The sequence below is a fragment of the Echinops telfairi genome, unplaced genomic scaffold (genome assembly GCF_000313985.2).
Source record: "Echinops telfairi isolate 266 unplaced genomic scaffold, ASM31398v2 ScPeMD7_3533;HRSCAF=4204_0, whole genome shotgun sequence".
NCBI classification, from domain to species: Eukaryota; Metazoa; Chordata; class Mammalia; order Afrosoricida; family Tenrecidae; genus Echinops; species Echinops telfairi.
In genome coordinates this window covers 99,649,052-99,657,947 of record NW_022107431.1, presented here as the reverse complement: position 1 = coordinate 99,657,947, position 8,896 = coordinate 99,649,052, and the positions used below count along the sequence as shown (strand labels likewise).

The 8,896-nt window shown below is 41.9% G+C and overlaps 1 protein-coding gene and 1 pseudogene across 3 annotated transcripts in view; one reads left to right on the top strand and one right to left on the bottom strand.

Annotated features, from left to right (window-relative positions):
* The window catches only part of FILIP1 (filamin A interacting protein 1), a 242,796-nt gene that overhangs the window by 121,576 nt on the left and 112,324 nt on the right, over nt 1-8,896 (bottom strand). The window lies entirely within an intron of this gene.
* LOC105978820 overlaps nt 3,050-8,896 on the top strand; it is a 12,134-nt pseudogene continuing 6,287 nt past the window's right edge.

Sequence of the window (8,896 nt, the reverse complement as noted above, 5' to 3'; positions counted from 1 at the left end):
TTGGGATGTTTTCGTGATGCACACTTTCTTTACATAAAACTCTTATCCATGAGTTGCTGTGGATTTGTTTCTCCAAAGTACCCAGACTAATACAGTGACCCAATGAGCAACAGAACAAAACACTGCCCGGGCCTGCGCCACCCTCACAATTGTTCCTGTGCTGGGGTCCAGTGGTACAGCCACTGTGTCCATCCATCTCCTTGAGGCGCTTCCTCTTTCGTCTGCCCCTCTACTTTACCAAACATGATGTCTTTCCCCACGGACTGGTCTCTCCTGACAACGTGTCCAAAGCTTGCCAGGCAAAGTCTCACCATCCTTGCCTCTAAGGAAGCACTCTGGCTGTACTTGTTCCAAGATAAATTGGTTTGTCCTTTTGGCAGTCCGCGGTACTTTCACTAGTTTTCTCCAGCACCATAATTCAAGCGCATCAATTCTTCTTTGGTCTTCTTTATTCAATGTCCAACTTTCACTTCCGGATGAGGTGATTGAGAATACCATGGTTTAAGTCAGGCACACCTCCATCCTCAAAGTAACCCCCCTGCTTTTCAAAACTTCAAAAGAGGTCTCGTGAAGTAGATTTGCCCAATGCAAAAAGTGTTGTTTGATCTCTTGGCTACTGCTTTCATGAGCATCAATTGTAAATCTGAGCAAGACAAAACCCTTGGCAAGGTCTATCCTTTCTGCATTTATCATGATGCTACTTAATAGTCCAGCTGTGAGGATTTGGGTCTTTAAATTGAGTGGTAATCCATACCGAAGGCTGCAATCCTGATCTCAATCAGCAAGTGCTTCAAGTCCTCCTCCTCACCTTTAGCAAGCAAGGTTGTGTCATCTGCATATTGTTAATAAGTCTTGCTCCAATCCAGACACCACATTCTCCTTCATATAACCCAGCTTCTCTGATGATTTGCTCAGCATCCAAATTGAGTAAGCATAGTGGGAGGATACAACCCTAATTAGCACACCTTTCCTAGTTTTAAACTATGCCCTTGTTCTGTTCCCATACCTGCCTCTTGATCCATGAACAAATTCCGCATGAGCACAATGAAGTGTTCTGGAATTCCCATTCTTCTCAAGGTTATTTATAGTTTGCCAGGATCCACACAGTTTACGAAAGTAAACATCTTTCTGGTACTCTCGGCTTTGAGCCAAGACGCACCTGGCATCAGCAATGACATCATCCTTTGTTCCATGGCTGCTTCTGAATCCGGCTGAAACTCTGACAGCTCCCTGTCAACCGTTGTTGGATGATCTTCAGCAAAATGTACTTGTATGTGATATTAATGGCATTATTCTATAATTTGAGTGTTCTTTGGAGTGGGCACAAATATGGATCTTTTCCCCGATCAGTTGGTCAAGTGGCTCTCTTACTAATTTCCTGGCACACACAAGTGAGTGCCTCTAGTGCTTCATTGCTTGCTAAAACATTTCAGGTGGTGTTCCAGCAAGGGCTGGAGCCTTGTTTTGGGATAATGCTTTTAGTGCAGCTTGAATTTCTTCCTAGTGCCATTGGTTTTTGCTCATCTGCTCCTCCTGAAATGGTGCAACACGGATTGCTTCGTTTTGGTATAGGGACATCTGCTTGGGCACATACAAACCTTTGGTTTCCAGCTGATTTTTTCTCATAAATTAGCTATGCTTATTGAGCCAGGGATTGCCAACCTGCTTTCCTTGCTGCCGCTTTTCAAATGCAGAGGAAGAGCAAGGAGTTGACTAAAATGTGTGCACATTGTTTCCTGTTTCCTTTTAGGCCCTTGCTGAGGACATGTTTAATATTGGCATGACTGTTGCTAGAGATTAATGGCCGCTGTTTGGAAAGTTTAATAGCAGTCTTTTTCTGCCAATACCAACGTATGCATTGTTGATCCAAAAGGCTGTGCCGAGAGATACGTGGCAGTTATGTGCCAGTGAGTTGGTTCCGATCCACAGCAACCCTATGCACGACAGAACGAAACACTGTCTGGTTCTGCGCCATCTGCGCAAGTGTGTCTATTCCGGAGCCCACATTGCAGCCACGATGACACTCCATCTCCTGGAGGCTCTTCCCTCCTTCCTGGCCCTTCTCCTTTATCACACATAACGTCCTACAGAGACTGGTCTTTCCCAACAACACATCCAAAATGCGTAAGACAAAGCCCCCCATCCTTGCTTCTAAGGAGTCCTCTGACCGTACTTCTTCCAAGATAGATGGCTTGGTCCTTTTAGGAGTCCAGAGTATTTTCACTGTTCCTCTCCAGCAGCATAATTCAGATGCATCGATTCCTCTTCGGTCTTCTTTATTCAATATCCATTTTTCACATGCATATGAGGCAACTGAAAATGCCATGGCTTGGGTCAGACACCTTTGAGTTCTCAAAGTAACATCTTTGTTTTTCAATACTCCAGAGATATGGTCATGTTAATCCAAAAGATCTAAACTGACAACACTCTTCTCAAATTAGAGTTTATGTCCTTTCTTTCGATGATGCACTAATAGCACTATGCAATGATTTCAAAGGTTTTTGTCAATGCCCTCTTGCTTTCTTTTTTAAATGAAGACTTTTGGGGGGATGAAAATATTTCTCTGTGATAGCCATATGACGTGAGTCTCTTTGAACCTTTCATGTACTGTGAAGATGGTCTATGACTAGTTGATACAGTGCTTATGAGACCAGATTGCAAATCCCGCATGAGCCAACTAGCTTTGCAAAGAAAAATATCCCATCGCTCTGTCTATACATGTAATCCCGCCTGAAAAACCTGACGATGCCACAGACCAGATGAGGTTCAGGACACCCCCTCGATCACCACCACACCACATTTGCTTATGCCCCGCTGTGTGTTCAGCGAGCGGGTCGGGAAAGTGAGCATCATGGAATTGAGATGGCGTATTGTAAAACAAATTCCAGACATCCTGTCACTTCATCCAATACCATGGTAGCAATGTTGTCAGGTAGGGTCCCAACTAGTCTCTAAATGAGAAACGGCTCTGCAACTAATATGGACCGAACACCGCCAAGGAAAACATACGCAGAGTCATGTGGGTGTTAAATATTAAGACAAAGTCAGGATGTTCACCCGGGTCCGGTACCTCTATACTCTTCGGATGAAGGTTTTACGAAAGCATCAAACTACTGGATTCAAAATACAATTGTGTAAGATGAGGTTGACTAGAGAAGGTAAACCCAGTGACATTTATGTATAAGAAAGAGCTTTATATCAAGAAGTAATTATATATCAAGAAAGCATTCCAGCCTAGTCCAACTCAAGTCCGTAAGTCTAGTCCATAAGTTCCTCTTCAGACTCATGCAAGCACATGCAGCGATGCAGAATGCAGGAAGATCACAGGCCAGTGGGTGCAGAGTTGAGTGGATCCACTGTCAGTGCATGCATGGCAGGGATCTGGCAGCTCAGGGTCAGTGGCAGAGAGAAGGGGAAGTTCCCAGGGCCCTTCTTATCAAAAGGCCACACCCCTAAGGAGGCATCATCAGGCTGTGAGCTGATTGACAGGTTGGATACTACTGCTACACTTTTATATATCTTCAAGTTGACATAAAATTATCAAATTATCACAATACTGTCAGAAACAATAAAAATATTAATTTTTGTTTTGAAATTTTTTGTTTAAAAATTCATATTAACCAATTGGAAAAAGAATATAGTTTACAAAAAACATCTATCAAGTGTTTTATAGATAGTCTCTGTCCTCTAGGAACTAATAAGTTAAAACAGTGCTTAAAAAATTAAATATGGACATGGACATGCATTGTTAAAAATAGTCAAAGAATATAGAAAATGATGGAAACTAATGTAACTAAGCTAGGATATAGGTACCTGAATATGGAAGAGCAAGAGAAGGGCAGTAAACAAGCAATCAGGAAAACTTTAGAAGGATCCTGAAGCCTATCCTAGACAATTGGCCATCCCCTCACAGAAGGGTAACAGGGAGGGACGAGCCGGCCAGGGTGCAGTATAGCACTGATGAAACACACAACATTCCTCTAGTCCTTTAATGCTTCCTCCCCCGCCACTATCATGGCCCAAGGTCTATCTTGCAAATATGGCTAGACCAGAGAATGTACACTGGTACAGATAAGAGCTCTAGACACACAGAATCCAGGACAGATAAACCCCTCATGACCAATAATGAAAGTAGCAATACCATGAGGGTAGGTGGGAGGTGGGGGGAGAAAGGGGGAACCGAGCTCAATGATTGACATACACCCCCCCTCCCAGGGGGATGAACAACAGAAATGTGAGTGAAAGGAGACAGCAGATGGTGTAAAATATGAAAATTAAAATGATTTTTAAATTATCAAGGGTTCACAAGGGTGGCGGGGGTAGGGGAGGGAGGTGAAAAAAGAGGAACTGATACCAAGGGGTCAAGTAGAAACAAAATGCTCTGGAAATGATGATGGCAACATATGTACAAATGTGCTTGATAAAACTGATATGTGGGAGCTGTAAGAGCCCCCAATAAAATGATTTAAAAAAAAAAAAAGGATCCTAAAGAGTCCATGTTCAAATGTCCTACGGGTTGGGGGGGCCAAAGAAGGGTGGAGGCCTTGCTGATAGTAATTGTAAACCTGGAAGACCCCACGAGTTTTGATCAATTTGTTGTTATCATTAGGTGCTGTCAATTACTTCTGACTCAGCCTACACAGAGCAGAACAAAACACTGCTTGGTCCTCCACCATCGTCAGATTCATGGCTATAATTGAGCTCAATTGATTGAATCAATTCTTCTCATTCAGGGGTTTCCTCTTTTTCACTGATCTCTACCAAGCGTAATGTCCTTCTTGAGGGTCCGGTATCTCTTGCTCCATGTTCCACGCACACACTTCACCACCTTCATGTCTAAGAAGCATTCTGGCTGTGCTTCTTCCAAGACAGATTTGTTTGTTTGTGGTATATTCTGTATTCTTTGCCAGTAACCATTATTCAAACACATTATTTTCTTCTTTACTATTCCTTATCAATTGTACTCCCTTTTAATGAAAAAAATCTCAGCCCCCAAACAACTGGTGAATATGGGAGAGCTAGTGAGGATCAAAAACTCAAACTTAAAACTGCCGTCGAGTTGATTCCAACTCATAGTGACCTTGTAGGGCAGGGTAGAACTGTCCCTGTGGGTTTCTGAGACTGTAATTCTTTACAGGAGTAGAAAGCCTCATCTTTCTCCCACAGTGCAGCTAGTGGTTTTGAACTGCTAATCTTGAAATTAGTAGCCTAAACGCCGGGTTAGGAAGGAAAGGATGAGTTCCTTGGGAAGGCAGTAGGATTGAGTGTGGTCAGTTCCTCTTAGTGAAGGGCCTGGCAGAGAAAGGAAGGCCATGACAGGGTGTCTCCGCAGTGCTATATTAAATGAAATGTCCAAGTGTCTATGCGGAGTAAAAGAGACTAGGATCAGACCGGAAATACAAAGGGAGAAGTCTGTATATAATACCTACAAAGCTGCTTCAGGGTCCCTTTTCAAAACAAGTTACCAAGACAAAGGAAACTTTCTCCTGTCCCTACTCCCCCTTCACATACAGCTCTGTGTTCCCTACACAAAACTGCTCAAAAGTGAAATTTGTCTATACCCTGCAGGACACCCAGCAGTCTCATATCAACCCCTCGCCTTCTAAGCGTCAGCTCAATAACTGGTTAGACGCCAGTTGTCACCCTGCACTTCACAGCAGCACTGGGAGCTATCAATGTGTCTGTGACACAGCACGGTTAGGCTAGCCCTCCTTGCTCTTTCAACGTATTTCCCTCCTTCTTTGGCCAGTTCTTTCCTCTCTCCTCAGCCATAGAATGCAACTCACTGCGATGGAGTTGATTCCTGGAAGACAGTGTAGCACTGTCCCTCTGGGTTTCCAAAAACCAACTTTTTATGGAAGTAGAAAGCCTCATCTTTCTCCTGTGGAGCTGCTAGTGGTTTCAAACGTCTGTCTTCATTGTTAGCAGCCCAGTGTATAACCCAGTAAGCCATCAGGGGTTTGCTTCCCAGTCATAACCATAGGTATTCTTTAAGTGCTTGGCCTTGGCCTTGCCCTCTTCCTTTAATCCTTGCCTGCCACTAAGACTCTTTCAGATGAGTCTGTTTCTCTAGATTTGCACCGTGAAGTGGCTTCTGACCCATAGTGATTCTATGTACAACTGCCTGGTCAGGCGCCATCTTCGTAATCTTTCCTAAACTTGATCTCACTGTGGTAGCCCTTGTGTCAATCCATCTTGTTGAGGGTCTCCTCTTTCATCTTATTACATGTACAAAGTGTATACTCTAATCTCTTGCCATCTTCATTTTCAAGGAGCTTTCTGGCTACAGTCTCTCCAAGACAGATTTGTTCATTTTCCTGGTAGACAATGATATAGTCAATATTCTTCACTAACATCATAATTTACTAAAAGATCATTTTATTAGGGGCTCTTACAGCTCTTATCACAATCCACACATCAATTGTACCAAGTATATTTGTACATATGTTGCCATCATTATTTTTTAAACATTTACTTTTGATTTGAGCCCTTGGTATCAGCTCCTCTTTTTCCCTCTCCCTCCCATTCCCACCCTTGTGACCCCTTGATAAATTATAAATTACTATTATCTTTTCATATCTTACACTGACCGCTGTCTCCCTTCCCCACAGTTTCTGTTGTTTGTCTACTTTATCAAAAGAGTAAAACGAGAGCCCATAGATTTGGAAAAAAATATCTTTAGCAACCACACAGTGGACAAGGGAGTTTTTACTAAAATAAAACCCAATAACGCATGTAAAAGTGTAAGATATGTGAATTATATACCAGTAAAACTACTAAAAAAAAGGAAAGAGAAAATGACTCCGTTTGACAAGAGCATAAGCTCAAATAATTGAGAAGTATTTACATAAATAAGTTAGAATTTAGAAATATTTAGCAATAGCTTTGTTTACAAATTAATAGATTATGTTCACTGGGAAAATTTCAGACTACAGAGTGTTACAGGAAGTATCTCGATCTCTCCCATACTACGCCTATTTAGTATTTTATCGCATGTCCAGATCCTATCAAATAATTAAAGGATTTATTGTTATGTGATATTTTCTATACTAAGATTTTTTTCTCTTCTTTTCTCAGTAAAACCAAGGCTCTCCTCTCTAGTGCCAGTGAGTACATTATTCTCACTGAAAAGAAGCCACATTGCTGATTGTCCTCAGAGCACTGAAAGTACTTTGCCTCAATAATGAAAATCAGACACCAAAGTCCTTTGCCAAAAAACTGACAATGCTATTGGACACATGAGATTCTGAAGCATCAGATTCAACAAAGGATCAGATCTGGTCCTGATTTTCATCAGAAAGCAACCTGTCTCATTGCTGGCTCCTAAACTTAGCAAAGACATACCATTCTCAGCGTGCTAACCACTTTGGTGGTGTGAGGTTTCACTGGGCAGCCTATCTAAGGATGACCTCAGCCCAGGATTCTAAAGATGGAGCATATTAAGTGCAGGTGAGTCATCAATTTAAAAAACCATAGAGAGTAGCTAAAAGCCTCATTCTTCAGAAGCACAGGGATCCAGGGGAAGGCCGGACCATGTGACAATGGAACTCATTTAGGAAGAGAAAGCCTATCTCTAAAGAACACAAATGAAAATGGTGCTGCTGTAGGATAAACCCACTGTGCTTGGTTATACTATGTCATTCCATCTGAACTGATATCACTTGCCCAATGACATCATAACACCTCTTATTAAAGACTCATCGTCTTGTAAAGGAATACTATTGTAAATATTTGTGACCATTACTGTACATTCATTATATTCAATTCCATGCTATAAACTATATCCAAACATTTTCACTTTCTCTCTACAGGTTTACTTGTTTTCCTGACATTTAAAACTACTCTTTATGACCTGCCTCATAAGGTATGTAAATAATAGGACATTTCGAGAATTAGTCATAGTCACTAATGGATGAACAGTGTTATGCCGACCCCCTTTTTAGGTCCAATGAGACATACACAGCCGCTTCTCTTAGGAAGTTATTTTAGGCAACAAGCTTGAAGTACACAAAACAGTGAAAATGTATGTATGAAATGTTATGGATCATATTGGGGGTTGAATAATATAGGATTTCAGGGTAACAGAAAAACAACTGCCCGGGAGCAAGGAGAGAAGATGTCGCAGAGGACGTGAGCCTTGAGGGCTCCCTAGAAGAAGTGTTGACTCACGTGTTGCTTGAGAGGACAGACACATGTCCTAAATTGTCCTAGAAAGCTCCCATTTCTGTCTCGCAGGTAGTCTGGGGGTGGAAAACATCTAACGAGACAGCAGAAGATGATGAAAACCCACGGGGATGGGAATAGTGTTGGGCTTTTTGGGTGTGAATGATGTGTCAGAATGGAGTTAGGGAAGAGGCGGACTCTGCTGATTGAATAGGAATAGTCCCAAACTCTAAAGTGAATTTCAATAGCTTCGCGAAAGTCAGTTAATACACGGATTTTTCAGATCAATCTCAGCAGTTTTGGTTTCAATCTGATACGATCTAGGGATTTCCTGTAAATTCCTAAGCAAGGCAGTTACATAATCAGATGTACACTTTAGAAAAAGCACTCTGGCAATAGTTTTCTGCTGATCTTTGGATCCACAGGCCTCGTAGTTAACTAAAGGATGCAAGTTCACTGTCCACATCAGATCCTACCATCTTCCTATGAGGGTTCAACATGTGTTTAAGGCATTCACACCACCCCTTGACCCCATACATTTCAATTGCCTTCACTTCCAGTCATACCCAAGATCTTGCTTTTTTTTTTTTAATCATTTTATTAGGGGCTCATACAACACTTATCACAATCCATACATACATCAATGGTGTAAAGCACATTTGTACATTCATTGCCCTCATCATTCTCAAAACATTTCCTCTCCACTTAAGCCCCCAGCATCAGGTCCTCATTT